The following is a 17,378-nucleotide window of genomic DNA, read 5'->3' as shown; positions in this document are numbered from 1 at the left end:
CATAATTTGGCTGACAGTCATCGAATGTGTAGCAAGAGGCTAGAGCAACGTTTATTACCTTATGTCTATAGCCAACTTTATCAATGCATAACCAAAAAAAGAGAGAGTCAGGGGAGACAAAGATAAGTGACTTTCCTGCATTTCTACAAAATTATTCATTTTTAAATTTAATTCTAAAATTTGAAAACTTTTTTTTGTGAGAATTTTAAGTTGAATGTTATCGTCCAAAAAATGCACTTGATTTTCTCATTGCCCCACATTGGCCCAACTAATAGACACGGACCATGGTTTTCTTATCTGAATATGACATTATGTGCATGATACAATCTATGAATTTCCTCATCTTCCCACCTCCTTGAAGCATATTTCTACAGATCACGGACATACCAGGCCTCTCTTGACGATTGTGGATCTAACGCTCTACAATAAGTGCATTGAAGGATTGAGCAAGATTGTAATGAAAGGCTTTCTTCATAGCGCAATGGGGAACTAGCATTGATTTGAGTCAAACCCATCTTTTCAGGATAGAAGACATGAGCTGTGCACAAATTAGTCACAAGAGAGCACAGCGAGTCGCGGAGAAAAGTAGAGATGTCCCTTAAAGACTCTCAGCGAGGAGCTCATCTTGGACTTTCTTCTAATGGGAGTTTTCCCAGGTGATCGACTGCAGCTGCTCCACATCATCGGTTATTTATAGAATTGTAGATTTTTCTAATAAATCTCCTGTAATGAGTCAATAACCCGTCTGTAAATGGCCCCCAGCTTTCTTTCTGATGTGTCTATTACAGGATAGTTGGTCTCCTAGGAATGCATAAAGTGCCATTGCAGCTGGGACACCAAGCCATGCAAGAGCTGCCGATGACTACAACTTTGGCAAACCTGTATAGCAGTAATATTCCACTGCAACTCATTTGTGACTATTGGTATACATAGAGAATGGAGGATCCATAAAATTAAAATAGGGCCCCCTATTGGTTTTGGTTGGACCCAAGACTCCCCATCTCTCCCCCATTATTTTATTAGAATGTGACCCAAGCATTAAACTCTAAAGAAGTTGCACACTTGCTTTTGCAACTCTACTGCGCAGCGTGTAGTGACATTTCTCCATGCCCTATGTCAGACCAGCTGGAAAAGTATGCCATAAAGGACACTATAACCTCTTACCACTGCAGCAAAAAAATTTATGTTTTCTTTCCCCTCCCCCATCCTTCTACCAAAAAGCCCCCAAACATTTTCATTTTCTGTCAATATAGCTGCATAAGCACCTTATTTTTGCAGTTGTAGTTTTGAATGCCACCTTTTACTTTACAGAAAAATGGGGAAAAAAATCCAAGTGGCATTTAATTGTCATGCTGGGGGCGAGAGGACGCCCAGCATGCGGCGCAACATGAAAGGAACAACAGGGAGTATGTACAAGGAAAATCCTGGCAATAGGGAGAGGGGTCACGTCCTAACATAAACCTGAGTCTGATTACTGCACTACCTATCGTCCCTAGACGGGTCCTTCCCCCCATACGCGATCATGTGCCTAAGCCCTCACTGGCTCTGAACTTACCCTATTGCGTAGGCCAGCGAGACACTAGTTCCACTACTTCAAAAGACAGAAAGGTACGACAAAAGGCGGGAAAAGACAACAAATAACACTATCCTTAGCTTCTCCAACAGGAAACTTCACTGCTGCAACAGGAACAAACACCTCCGATTATCCAGGGACAGGCTCCTTCAAAGAGGTCAGTATAGATGAACTATAACCAGCAAGGAATGAAGCTAGCTTTGGGTTTATTTAGTGAAAGAGAGTGGTCACAAGGTGCTGCACTGAGAACTCAAGCTCCAAGTTCACAGCCATTAGAGAAAGGGTCCTTAACCCTTTTAACACTGAACAAAAGTAAAGCCCCTCCAAGTCAAGGTAAACGACAAAGGGATCCTAAATAGGACCTGCGATTAGTTTACCGTGACTTACTGATCCCAGATCCTCCAGGAGTCACATCCGTACGTGACACACCCGTGACAGTAATGGTGAAACATTTTCAATCCCGCCATTGTTTTTGGGGTATTGTTTTTTACGGCGTTCAATGTGCGGCAAAAATGTCCTGGCTACAAAATTCTCCAGGTCAGTTCGATTTCAGTGATACCAAACTTCTATAGATTTTTCTTTATCTATATACATAATTGTCTAAGGGGTACTTCCGTCTGTCCTTCTGTCACGGTTATTCGTTCGCTGATTGGTCTCGGCAGCTGCCTGTCATGGCTGCCGCGACCAATCAGCGACAGCCACAGTCCGATTAGTCCCTCCCCTACTCCCCTGCACTCACTGCCCGGCGCCCGCTCCGTAATCCCGTAACAGACTCCGTTACCGCTGCTATTAACCCTGTGTGTCCCCCAACTATTTACTATTTACTGCCTATGCAGCATCAATAGTAAAAATATGCATGTTAAAAATAATAAAAAAAAAACAACAAAAAAAACATGCTATACTCACCCTCCGCCGCCTTTCCCGCTCCTCGCCACACTCCCCGGACAGCTCCATTGCAAGCGCCAGCCTCTGGTCCGCTCCCAGGGCTGGTGTGCGACAAGGACCTGCCGTGACGTCACGGTCATGTGACCGCGACGTCATCATAGGTCCTGCTCACACCAGCCCTGGGACTTGCAATGGAACTCGGCTTCAGGAAAATGGCCACAGCGATCTCCATCTGCGCACGCGCGGCATCCCGCGGCCATTTTCCTGAAGCCCCGGGAAGCCGAGCACTACCATCTGCGCACGCGCGACCTCCGGAAGATGGCCGCCGCCAGCGATAATCCGTGGACAGTGCTACAACGCGCCGGCGGAAGGTAAGTATGTGTTTATTTTTTATTTTCTTAACCTGTGTCATACGTGGCTGGCCAATATACTACATAGCTGGGCAATATACTACATGGGCTGTGCAATATGCTACGTGGCTCTGTGCTGTAGGCAATATACTACGTGATTGGGCAATATACTACGTGGCTGAGTAATCTACTACGTGGCTGGGCAATATACTACGTGATTGGGCAATATACTACGTGGCTGAGTAATCTACTACGTGGCTGGGCAATATACTACGTGGCTGGGCAATATACTACGTGACTGGGCAATATACTACATGGCTGGGCAATATACTACGTGACTGGGCAATATACTACGTGGCTGGGCAATATACTGCGTGGCTGGGCAATATACTAAGTGACTGCAATATACTACGTGACTGGGCAATATACTACATGGCTGGGCAATATACTACGTGGCTGAGTAATCTACTACGTGGCTGAGTAATCTACTACGTAGCTGGGCAATATACTACGTGGCTGGGCAATATACTAAGGTACTGGGCAATATACTACGTGGCTGGGCAATATACTACGTGGCTGAGTAATCTACTACGTGGCTGAGTAATCTACTACGTAGCTGGGCAATATACTACGTGGCTGGGCAATATACTAAGGTACTGGGCAATATACTACGTGGCTGGGCAATATACTACGTCACTGGGTAATATACTACGTGGCTGGGCAATGTGACTGGGCAATATACTACGTCGCTGGGCAATATACTACGTGACTGGGCAATATACTATGTGGACATACATATTCTAGAATACCCGATGCGTTAGAATCGGGCCACCATCTAGTATCTTAATAAAATTCATAACTTTGTAAAAAATAAAGTAGGTTTGTGTCGCCATTTTCATCTAGCTTTTTTATGTTACCGTTGGTTGGGGCTGTGAAGGCTTGCTTTGTGTATGGTGAGCTTTTAGTGATACCATTTCGAGTGCATACACTTTTTTTATTGCTTTTTATTTTAGTTTTTGGGGGGATGCGAGATGACCGAAAAACATCAACTCAGGTGTTTTTCAACTCTTTTTCTTTTCGGTGTTTGCCTTATGGGTTAAATAATGGTTTATGTGTATAACTTTTCACTTATTTATCTAGTCCTTCTATGGAACATGCAATTATTTGATCACTTGTACTGTACACTGAAATACTACAATATTGCGGTATGTAGTGAAACTGACAACAGGCTGGACTTCATGGGAGTACAAAGATGGCGGCAATTGGACCTTTAGCAGGTTCCTGGGTTCATGTTAACCCATCAGCACCCTAATTCGCAGGGCACAGTAGGCAACGGGCTACTGAATGGGCACCACAAGAATCACAACTGTTTTAAAGGCAGCGTCAGAGATCTGTAGTCGCTGCTATTAGAGGCAGGTGCAGGCTATATCTATAACACAAGTTACTGAGCCCATTCTACTACATACACCCACACTCGAAGTACAGGTACATCCTATGCTGAGATGTATTTAAGAGGTTTTCAAAAGACCTCTTGACTCCTCACACTGTGTGTATGAATCAGAGGTGGATGACTCAACTTGAAAATATAAAACATTCAAAACATTATACAGACATTCAACAGGGTAGCTGAGACCCTTGTGCTGTGCAGCGTGATACCCAAACAATTTATACCTACTATCCTTTCTATAAATCTACCTACTAGTGTGCCTGTGTAAACGGCCGTCTGTTACTTGTTACCACCAGGGTCATACTGGCCCACTGGAGTACCGGAGGATTCTGCTGGCATACAGGTCGGCAGCTGCCTAGGGCCCCCGCTGTTCCAGGGGCCCCAGCCAGTGGCGTGTCACACCATGCAGCAGCAATGGGGCCCATGTGTCAGGGAGGCCCACCCGGTGCCAGCGAAGCAGCAACGGGTGACAAGAGGCAGGAGCCGGCTGCTGCGGCTAAAGACTGTCCTCGCTGCTAAAGAGAAATTAATATTTACTGCTCCCCACGCCCCCACGGGCATAGAGATGAGTGAATATTCATTTCACTTTAATAGTGGGTAGTGTTAGCCTCAGGCTGCGGCTAACATTGTCCGCTAACAGGGCCAGCAGACTAAGACCCCCATTCCCCCCCGAGTAATCCAGCCTACGCGGCCCCTATGGGGCCCATAAGTCAGAGAGGCCTGGCGCCAGCGCTGCCCCCCCAGATGCCAATACAGTTGAAAGCAGTAATGGAGAAGAGAGCATCAGATGAGACTCCCTTTCCCATCATTCCTCTATGCCTCTGAAACAGCAGGTGCGTGATGACGTCACTTCATTATGTACCCATCAGTGAGTGAGTCCTGGTGGCCATAAGACTGTGAGACGGCGGGGCTGGATTATATTCTATGGGGGCGCGGCTACATGATATTCTATGTGGGGCTGCATTATACTCTATGAGGGTCTACATTATATTCTGTGGGGGGAGGCTGCATTATACTATATGAGGGGGGCTGCATTATACCCTATGGGGGCTGCATTGTACCCTATGAGGGTGGCTGCATTATACCCTATGAGGGGGCTGCAGTATACTATATGAGGGGGCTGCATTATATGGTATGAGGGGGCTGAATTATACCCTATGAGGCGGGCTGCATTATACTTTATGGGTGGGCTGCATTATACCCTACAGGTGGGCTGCATTATATTATATGAGGGGGGCTGCATTATGCCCTATGAGGGGGGGCTACATTATAGCCTATGTGGGGGGGGGCTGCATTATAGCCTATGTGGGGGGGCTACATTATATTCTATGGGTTAATGCATTATACTATATGAGGGGGCTGCATTATACCCTATTATGAGGCTGCATTATACCCTATGAGGTAGCTGCATTATACCCTATGAGGGGGTCTGCATTATACCCTATAAGGGGGCTGCATTATACCCTATGAGGGGGCTACAGTATACCCTATGAGGGGGCTGCATTATACCCTATGAGGGGGTCTGCGTTATACCCTATGAGGGAGCTGCATTATATTCTGTGGGGGGGCTGCATTATACCCTATGAGTGTGCTGCATTATTCTATATGAGGTGGCCATGGTTACTGTGGGAGGCGCACCTGATATTTCGTCAGCTGTATGTTATTGTGTTTGGCGGCCGCAACATGGAGGGTGGGCGTTTTTTTTCGGATGCTTGGAGCGATTGCTGGATCGTGTGGGGTGATCATGGCTACGGCCTTTTGTCTCTGACGTATGCTCTGTTCCTTGTTTTTTATTGGTCAGCTGTTTCTGTTTATTCCACTGCGTGTGTGTGTGTGTGTGTGTGTGTGTGGACACAGGAGCATTCCATTAAGTAATTAACTCAAGCACCGTTTTCATTGGTCCTTAGGGACACATATACTTTCACTGGCCAGTACCCAACCACTCCTGGACGAAGCATTTCATTGCGAAACGCGCGTCGGGTGTGGTGGGTCTCCAGGAGTGCTCCATAGGTAATTTTTAATATATACACTTGTATTTACCTTGACTGCTATTGTTACCTTTTTGCATGTATGTACATGGTCACTTGGCACACTGTTATGCTATGTTTTTATTAGGATGTAACTGTTACCATATTTGGAGTTTGTTTTCCTGGACAACCCACCTATTTTCTCCTGTGCTGTGGTTTTTACCCATTACTGCTGATTTGTTTAAATAATTGTTAATAAAGTTTACATGGATTTTATTCTCTTTGTGTGAAGGATGCTTTCTTTGGTGTTTTTGAGGGGGGCTGCATTATACTCTGAGGGGGTTACATTATATTCTATGGGGGGCTGCATTATACCTTATGAGGGGGCTGCATTATACTCTGAGGGGCTACATTATATTCTGTGGGGGGCTGCATTATACTATATGAGGGGGCTGCATTATACCCTATGAGGGGACTGCATTATATTCTATAGGGGGTGCATTATATTCTATGAGGGGGCTACATTATATTCTATGAGGGAGCTACTTTATATTCTATGAGGAGGCTAGGTTATATTCTATTAGGGGGCTACCCCAACCCCTGCTACATAACTAAGACATGTACTACCTTATATTATGCCCTGATATTAGCGTGTTTTACAGATAAAGACAAAACACACTGCACTCAAGGATCCTGTGTGGTGCCCAAGTCAGGTTTCCAGCCCGTCAATCCAATAGTAATAAATCACTTGGCACTCAAATGGTTTCTTTCAGATGAAAAAGTGAACATCCCATTTATTTGTGCATCCAGTTCAAAGATTATTTAAACGTTTTCGGTCAAATCACAAGACCTTCATCAGAAATATCTTTAACAAAACTGGAAGCATAGGACAATGGGGTATATGAGCCTAGGCAACCCATGCTGGAAAGCGCACCTGGAACGTCTCACAGATCCTGAAGGGAGAAGGGGGGCGTGTATCCGCCGCTGCATATGGCGCTCATAGACGTCCGGTCCGTCACGCTGTGTGGAGTAGTCCCGGGGGCCGCTTTCTGATGAAGGTCTTGTGATTTGACCGAAAACGTTTAAATAATCTTTGAACTGGATGCACAAATAAATGTGATGTTCACTTTTTCATCTGAGAGAAACCATTTGAGTTCCAAGTGATTTATTACTATTAGCGTGTTTTACCACACAATTGGAGGTCTTGTATTTATTTCTATGTAGCTACATAGTGGACCCAAAGAATGATTTTCTCTGGTGGGCCCAAGGTGCTCTGGTCCGACGCTGGTTACCACCCTGGGAAATGTGACAATTATATGAGTGTAACGTACAGGCTCGCCTGTGGTACAGCACAACAGTTTACAATCAATTCCCTCTATCCCCCAACCAGATATACCTCTCATGTCCCAATGTGACTTCAATGAACTCGAAGGAAAAGTCCATCCTCAACTATATCTAAAATAGCCTAAGAGTTAATAAACTGCGATGTAGGCTTCGATGTATAATTAGCTGGCCATATAAAAGATAAATTAGCAGGTTGTAATCTTTCTCCATAATTAATCAATTTATGTGACAACCAAAGTTGCACTTCGTTTACAGGAGAGATCACAAAAAAAGGAAAAAACGTGCCCATTGCTAGTCTTATCCTTCCCAACTTTCAGTAATTTTCCAAATCTAGATCACTTTGCACTTGACTCTGCCTTTCTCCAAAATTACATTTCTTTTACCAGTGTCTCTGATCTCTAAGGGAAGTCACAAATCCTCCCTGGCCTTTGTGAATTCAGAAGACGAAGGAAACTTTCATATACCCTGGTTTAAAACCTTCAAATTCCACAATTGTCTGCCCAAGACTTAGGGTCACATCTGGTACCATACAGATATACAGACATATGTTGGCTTCAAGTCAAGTTCTCCACTCTTAAGTAAGATGAATGATGAGTTAAAAGCTGTCTACAGTACTCGCTATGTAGATATTTAGTGATGCCCTTTAATCTCTGCAATGCCCCAGTGGCGTTTCCCCAGTTTATTCCTAAGCAATTCATCTCACCCCTCCATGCTGCAGCATTGTTCCCTTGCTCGCAGCTGCCTTCTCTGCCCCTGGGCAATAGCCACATTTACATTGTAAATGACATCCAGACTGTGTCCCTTGGGTGCAATGCAAGGTTAATATTGATTGTTACTGCATTACCTCTGACTGTGATCCTGATCTTGGTTTTTACCATTGAATTCCTCTCCTGCATTTCTTTTGGATTCCTTTTTTTCAAACCTGCAAATTGTTTTTTTTCAGAGAGGAATCTCAATTTGCAGACACGATGTTTCGGGGTACTGCCCCTCGTCAGTGAAAAGTATGAGATCTGATCTGGCTAGGTGATGGGCTTTGGACTGAGGTCTAAGGGGTAACATTTACCTTTGTGGAGAGTGACATACCGGCCCTGACCTGTCAATGTAAGGAGGCTTACTGGCCATGTAATACTCTTCTGGGAAATTAAATATGACCTTCTCTCAAACCTGGAGTTCATCTCCTGTTTCTGAGCCCTGGTCTATCCTCATACTGCGTCTCAGTCTCATTGTATGGCTCACCACCAAGAGGTGACTAAGCTGTGTACTCAAACCTGAAAATCTGAACATTCAAGTCCAAACCTCCTGGCATGTATTAAGATTTGAAGAACAAGTAGATACCTTTGCTTTGGCACCTCAGTTTAACAAGTGTCCGATCGATTGTTAGTCCACTTCTCTGGAACAGCTTCCCCGCCAAACTATGGTTCTGGTGCATGTCATGCTTTAGGTCTCATGACTCTAGGTCTCTTCCATCTTCCAGCTCCTAATGTGGTTCCAGTCCATATCCGTCTCTTCACTCTGTCCGTGAACCATTTCTCATTGTCATTTCTAGGTCTGTTTAATTTCCCATTTTCTACTCTGGTTCTGGTCCATCTCTAATATCCTACAGCTGTTTTGGTTTATCTTCTGCTTATTACACCCATTCAAGTCCAGCTTTTGCTTTCTACTTTATTGCTTGTCTATTTTCTTCAACACACTTTGCTTCTAGTCTATCTCCTGCTTTCAACTCTGGTTCTGAACTGCCTGTTACTGTTAAGTCAGATCAGTTCCATTTCCAACTTTCGACTTTAATCTGGTCCATCTTCTGCTTTCTTCCCTGGCCCTAAACCATCCCCTGCAGTCTATTCCATATCTGCTCCATTTCGCATTGCCTACTCTTGTTCTGGTTCAGCTCAATTGTCCTACTGTTGTATTGGCCCATCCATTCACCTCCCGCTTTGGTCGTTGCTTCTGGTCTATCTTTTGTTTTCAACCTTAGCTTTGGTCCATTTTCTGCCACATACATAATATTTCTGGTACATCTCTTGCTTTCTACTTCTGTGCCTAAACAGTCTCTTTCTGTCTATTCTAGTCCTGTTCCATTTCCTATTTTCTAGTCTGGTCTTGGTCCATCCTACTGTTGCTTTGGTCCATCTCCAGCTTTGGTTCACTGGTTTTGGTCTATCTTCTGCTTTTCACCCTAGTGTTTATATATTTTCTGCTACACACTCTGCTTTGGATCCACGACTACGCTCTCCTCTGGTCCTGAACCATTTCTTGCCATTTACACCAGATCAGTTCCATCTCCAAGGGTTGACTGTTGCTCTGGATAATCACTGACTTTCTACTGTTTCTCTGGTCCATTTCCTGATTTTTGCACTGGTTCTTCTCTATTGTATTGCTTTCTAACTTGGTTGTGGTCTACCTTCTACCACCCACTCCATTGTCCATTTCCTTCTTCCTACTTTAGTTGATCTCAAATTTTCTATTCTGGTTCGGGTCAATCTCATGCATCTCTCCGTCCACCTCCTGCTTCTCTCATTGGGTCTTGTCAAACTTCCAGTTCCTACCCTGGTTTTGTCTTTCCTTCCAATGAGAGACTACTAATGATTTTCTCAGAGTGCATTTCAAGAATTGTCTTGCCTCACCGATTTACTTAAATTATTTAGTTAAATTATTATCATTATCATTTTTAGTCCCACCAAGGACCACATATACTTGGAGTTTGCCTGTCCTCCCTGTGTTTGTATGGATTTCTTTCCACACCTCAAAATAAGTGCAGCGACTGGAGCCGCGACTGAGATGAATGGTGACAATCTCTGTACACCCCAGGGAATATGTCGACGTAATTGAAGCAGCTAGAATTAAAAATTATTCAGAAATACTGTTATTCTATAAATTGCTTTAATGTGTCCAATTCCTCACAATATAATCCAATCTCTGAGTGATATATCTCAATAAATAAAAGTAGTAGCCATCAATTCCTCAGCATGGGGAAGAAACATGGGGAGATTTACATTTATATTCGGAGCTGCTTTTATTTAATCCAGCTGAGAGGCTTATTTTGTGTCTTATTGTAAATCACAGACAAAGCTTTCGGCTCCTGTGATAGATTTATGGTTTCTTGTATCTAGAAACAAAATTCTGTAATCTCTGCACTTCAGAGAAGCAATCTATAGGTTATATATAACCAGGTTCATTGTCTATCACTCAATCATTCATTCAATCAATTCATCTAGCACTACATGTGATGATTAGGTGCGCCTGGATAGCTAGGACTAAGAACCAGGCCATGTGCCCACTGGTCAGTCGGCTGGAGAAGCTGAGCAGAGCGGGTTGTGTTAGAACTTGTGAGGGACAAGCTAGAACCTCTCTGAGAAGAGACTGCACTGTCCGAGTGCATTAAACTGCAAGTATTTCTGGTTGCTTTGGACGTCAGCGGTTTTGCATGACCGAACTAGGACTAGCTCAGCCGTGTCTGAAGTAGCCAGGGTCTATATTGTTTAGCTGGCGCATGGACAAGGCTAGGAATTCTATGTTTATGTTTTATTTTCACCATTGTTCAACCACTGGAAATAAACATTATGCTGCGTGCGATATTAAAACCCTGTGGCTTCATGTTCCAAGTGGCTGCCCGAGAGCGTGAACCCCTACAATTGGTGTTTGGATGCGGGCAGCAAGTTCCAAAGAGCACAGGTAATTACAGTTTAAAGACTGAATATCCTGGGTAAAGGAAGCAATGGTATTGAAAACACAGTCTTAAAATAAAGTAACTTGTTAAGCAGCTGTTACAGGCCAATCTGCAGCAACAGAAGCAGAAAGAGTGGCAGCAGGAGGCCCAACAAGAAACCAACAAACTCTTGGTCCAGCAGTTGCATCAGCAGCAGATAGCACTCTTGGTAGAAACTGTCCAGGTCAGAGAGACAGCACCTCTTCACGCCAGCCAAAGGAAGGTAATTGTGTGAGGTGACCAGTAGGCAAGGATTTGCAGAAAATGACTGTGGAAAGCTTTCTTAACTGTCTTTGAGAGGGATAAACTGCACCCACAGCAATGGACAGAGGTCTTAACTTACTATGGAATCGCAGATTACTATAATGTTGCCTCTGCAGGATGCCAAGGAGTACGACACGCTGAAGGTAGAGATTATGGCACGTTCGGATGTAACCCTGGCAGTCAGAGGGCAATGGGTGCACTTCTAACTATACCAAAGGGAGAAGCCTCCCCGGTCCCAGGCATTCTACCTCTCACTCCTGGTGCAAAAATGGTAGCAGCCTGAAACCTGCTGTCCTGCACAGATGGACTAAAGAGTGGGAGTAGACCAATTTATCCATTCACTACCTAAATCCATGCAAAGCTGGTTGCCCAAGGAGATCCCCCAGAATGCAGATGACTTTGTGGAAAGATACTTGGCTGTGGAGAACTCCCTGAGCAATCAAGGGAGCCTGAGGTCACCTTTCTGGGATATGCAAAAGAAGATACTAAGACCACTTCTGAGAGGCACCCAAAGACCCAGAAGGGGTCAGAGCCGGGTTCAAGGGGTACATCTCATACCATATATCAGAGTATTGTCCTCTAGTCTCAGAACCGATGGACTGCTCCATAAGCTGATGCTTTTCATTTTTGCACATCCCGCGTGCAGTGCAGTACCTCATCCTGGTGAGGGACCTCACGTGTGTCTGGACTCGTGGACTCAGGAAGTTTGGTGACCCTATTAAGAACCACAGTTGCACGTCTGCTGGTCCCTGGGAAGGGGGTGTAGGTAAGGTGTATCCATGGAGAAGCCAAGAACTATCCTATGGCTTGAGTCAACATACGCACAGATGTGGTTCCATCCCCCATGAAGGAAGAGTGGTCAAAGATTTATTGCATGCTATTATTGTCGGCCATGACTTTCTGTCGTTCTGGGACTTGTGGGCTAAAGCTATAGCACCAAATAGTCATCTATGCCACCGGGAGTTGGCTTTGGTAACAAGGTCACATGATGTAAATGGTGAATTTCCTTTCCCTATACTGGCCAGAAAGGATGAGGAAGCATCCCCTGAAGCCAATGTCCCTGACCTTGAGGAGTCCAAGGACAACTTTGGGACTGCCCAGCTCAGGGACTTAACAGTTAAAGGTTCTCTGGAAAATATAAGTGTGCTAAATGATGTTCCTCGGGAACCGGGCCGATAATCGTTAGCCGCAATTTGAAAATCATAGTGATCTCTTGTGTTGAGGGTCCAATGTGAGGGGCCAGGTAAAAGAGCAACTCCTCAAGGCCCAGTAGGAAAAATCCAAGAGTTATAATCAATCGGCCCCAGTGAGACAATTTAGAGCTGGGAATCGGGTACTTGTGTTAGTTCCCACAGTCGAGAGCAAGTTCCTTACCAAGTGGCAGGGACCCAATGAGGTGGTGTAAAAAGTGGTAGAGGTCAACTACAAAATATACTGACCAGGGAAAAGGAAGCCCTTCCCCATATATTATGGCAATCTACTAAAACACTGGAAGGATAGGGACCAGCTCAAAATACTTTGCCTGTTGGCCCAGTCAGAAGTCAAAATTGGGGTTGTTACAGGGGCAGAAACTTTGTTACATTCCCTAAAAAAACACTATCGGAAAAAGGTATCAATAATAGGGTCAGGTTCTCTGAGTTGCTAGGTTACCCTCGTGTCATCAAGCATGAGCCTCACGCTAGGGTGAATTTTAAAAAATGTAGGGTTCTTGAGGCCCACCGGGACATAGCTTCATAAGAGGCCATACAAAATTGTCCCCCTATAGGCACTTAGGGTTGGCAGACATTGTCCATCCCCTCGGCTTTGGGCAGAGGGGGGTATGTAGGAAAGTCACTGTGGGCATGATAGCATAACCTACAAGGGTCGGCATAATCGCTAGTGCAATAGTTATCTCACGCATATGCGCGGCTTCTGTCCCTCACTGCATTCATCCTCTGAAGCTGGAGCTTTCAAGCAATATGGGAAAGAAAAAGAATCTTTCTCCTGCTGAAAAGCGTCAAATAATGCAATGCCTTTCACAAGGTATGAAAACATTAGATATGTCATTAGATATGTCACAAAAACGTAAGCGTGATCATCGTACTGTGATGAGATTTGTGGCTGATAGCACAGATGGGTTTGTGCAGATAAAGGCATAATGAGGAAGGTCTCCGACACACAAATTCATCGGATTAAGATAGCAGCTACTAAAATACCATTACAAAGCAGCAAACGGGTATTTGAATCTCCTGGTGACTCTGGAGTACTGTAAACCTCAAGGTGTAGGATCCTCCAAAGACTTTCAGTGGTTCATAAATCAACTATTCAGCCACCTTAAACAGTGCTCACAAGCAGAAACGGTCGCAGTGGCCCAGATATACATGTAGACTAATTGTAAAACAGTCTTGTTTACTGGTCCTTTTTTACACGTAACTTAGCCTCTGAGTTATGTGCGGGTGGCTCCGGAAGACAGAAGCCTGGAGACGGCAGAGGCCTGTGGCCTACACGTGAGTGTGATACACCCCACACATGACGGCACATTGGGACTGGGCTTCGGTCTTCCTGTAAAGTTCCGGGGTGTCATGGAGCAGCAGCTCGGTCATGGTACCGCCCGTGACCACTTTACACAGCTACAATGACATGAGCCGCATTTATTTGGCACATCATTAAAACCTTGCATCACAACCAGTTCCAGAACTGTAACCTCAGCCGTTTTCAAGGGACGAACTGGTGTAAAGAGATGTTGGCGACCTGACAAGTCAGGATTTCTATGTCACACACCCAGTGATCGCTTGCTGCATGCAGGAATAATAACAAGACCCAGAAACAACTATTTATTTCTTTTTCCATTTTATTTTTTCCGATTTCACTGTAGTGAACACTTTCTTTTTTTTTTTAACCTTTTCCGAACTTGGATATATTTTGATTTTGCATTTTTCCTCACCATTTTCCAAGAGCCATAACTTTTTTATTTTTCTGCCTTGTTTTTATGTGGGACGGGTTCTAGTTTTGAAAGGCCTTTTATCTGCTTAATTGAGAATGACATAACGAAGGGATTGCCCACACCTGTCCATGAAATAGCCTTGGAGTCAATTGTCCAATTACTTTTGGTCCCTTTAAAAACAGGGTGGCGCATGTTAAGGAGCTGAAACTCCTAAACAATTCATCCAATTTTAATGTGGATACCCTCAAATGAAAGCTGAAAGTCTGAACTTCAACTGCATCTGAATTATTTTGTTTAAAATTCATTGTGGTAATGTCTATAACCAAAATTAGAAAAATGTTGTCTCTGTCCAAATATATATGGACTTAACTGTAAAACCTGTAAGTGACACAGGGAGGATGATCAAGTTAGGTGGACGCTGATTTTTAGATAATGGGGACAACAGTGATTGACAGGGGATTGGACACACTGAATTTGGGAGTCATTATATTAGAATTATATAAAAAAAAATGTGGCTCATATAAAACCAAAATATTGACTTCTGATGTCTTCTCTTCTGGAGTTACCTTTTATGCACTGTACAGTAGCTGATTTTAGCAGGTTAGTTCTGCCGATTGGCAAAGTAACTTATACAAACAGTTCAGAATTTAGAACAAAGATAACAACCCTTATATTCACATGCGGGAAACAGCAGCACAAAGCGTCTTGTGGATGAGGCGTGGAGGGTGGAGGCTGCACCATGTACATTCCACAATGGAAAACACTCAAAACAATCCCACAAGTGGGAGAATCGCTTCACCGAGAGTCAGGGAAACAGATCGACTGAGTAAAGTATATCAGCTTGTTTGTGTCCTGCACTGGTTACAGGGGAAATGCAGCCAAAATTATATGTGACTCATTCATATCTCATGGGCTCAGGTTAATAAACCCTTAGGCCGGCGTCACACTCAGCGTATAAAAATACGGTCCGTAATTTACGGCCATAATACGCTGAAAAGTCCCCAAAATAGTGGTCCGTATCTCCTCCGTAGGCAGGGGGTGTCAGCGTATTTTGCGCATCCTCCGTATGTAATCCGTATGGCATCCGTACTGCCCCAGCGAATGAATGGAAACTAGGTCAATGACCTGTAGTTACCTTCATTCGCGGTGAGGCGCCCTCTGCTGGTTGTCCTCATATGAACTCGAGCCTGGGAGCTTTTCTGATTTTTTCCCACGCTCGAAGGACATCCAGCAGAGGGCTCATCACCGCGAATGAATGTAACTACAGGTCATTGACCTAGTTTCCATTCATTCGCTGGGGTTTTACAGTCAGGAGCATAGATGCATTATAGCAGAGCTCCTGGCTGTAAAAAAAATTAACCCCTTCAGATGGATTTACATCGTGGGACGTCACAGATCCTTGGAAGGTATGGATATTGTTGGTTTATTATTTTTTCTTTGTCACAGAGCAAGGGTCTTCAGGTGGATTACCAGAATAATAAAATATTCAAACAACCTGTGTTTTTATTTCATTAAAAGACTTTTTAATAATTTGTTTGTGTTTTTTTTTAACCATTTCAGACAATTGGATTAATAATGGATAGGTGTCATAATTGACGCTTCTCCATTAGTAATCTGGCTTAATGTCACCTTACAATAGCAAGGTGACATTAACCCTTCATTACCCCATATCCCACCGCTACACAGGAATGGGAAGAGAGTGGCCAAGTGCCAGAATAGGCGCATCTTCCAGATGTGCCTTTTCTGGGGTGGCTGGGGGCAGGTGTTTTTAGCCAGGGGGGGGGCCAATAACCGTGGACCCTCTCCAGGCTATTAATATCTGCCGTTGTCTTGTCCTAGAAAACGGGAAAAAAATTCCAAGTGCGGTGAAATTGCAAAAAAAGTGCAATCCCACACATGTTTTTTGTTTGGCTTTTTTGCTAGGTTCACTAAATGCTAAAAATGACCTGCCATTATGATTCTCCAGGTCATTACGAGTTCATAGACACCTAACATGACTAGGTTATTTTTTATCTAAGTGGTGAAAAAAAATTCCAAACGCTGCTAAAAAAAAAAAAAAAAAAAAAAATTGCGCCATTTTCCGATACTCGTAGCGTCTCCATTTCTCGTGATCTGGGGTCGGTTGAGGGCTTATTTTTTGCGTGCCGAGATGACGTTTTTAATGATAGCATTTTGGTGCAGATACATTCTTTTGATCGCCCGTTATTGCATTTTAATGCAATGTCGCAGCGACCTAAAAAACGTAATTCTGGCGTTTCAAATTTTTTTCTCGTTACACTGTTTAGCGCTCAGGTTAATGCTTTTTTTTAATTGATAGATCGGGTGATTCTGAGCGCGGCGATACCAAATATGTGTAGATTTGATTCTTTTTTTTATTGATTTATTTTGATTGGGGCGAAAGGGGGATGATTTAAACTTTTATATTTTTTTATTTTTTTCACATTTTTTTTTACTTTTTATTTTTTTACTTTTGCCATGCTTCAATAGCCTCCATGGGAGGCTAGAAGCAGGCACAGCACGATCGGCTCTGCTACATAGCAGCGATCTGCTGATCGCTGCTATGTAGCAGAAATGGAGGTGTGCTGTGAGCGCCGACCACAGGGTGGCGCTCACAGCCACCGGTGATCAGTAACCATAGAGGTCTCTAGGACCTCTATGGTTACCATCCTGACGCATCGCCGACCCCCAATCATGTGACGGGGGTCGGCGATGACATCATTTCCGGCCACCCGGCCGGAAGCGGTAGTTAAATGCCGCTGTCTGCGTTTGACAGCGGCATTTAACTAGTTAATAGGTGCGGGCAGATCGCGATTCTGCCCGCGCCTATTACGGGCACATGTCAGCTGTTCAAAACAGCTGACATGTCCCGGCTTTGATGCGGGCTCACCGCGGAGCCCTGCATCAAAGCAGGGGATCTGACCT

The sequence above is a fragment of the Ranitomeya imitator genome, chromosome 6 (genome assembly GCF_032444005.1).
Source record: "Ranitomeya imitator isolate aRanImi1 chromosome 6, aRanImi1.pri, whole genome shotgun sequence".
In the NCBI taxonomy this organism is placed as follows: Eukaryota; Metazoa; Chordata; class Amphibia; order Anura; family Dendrobatidae; genus Ranitomeya; species Ranitomeya imitator.
Note: the sequence above shows the minus strand (reverse complement) of the source record.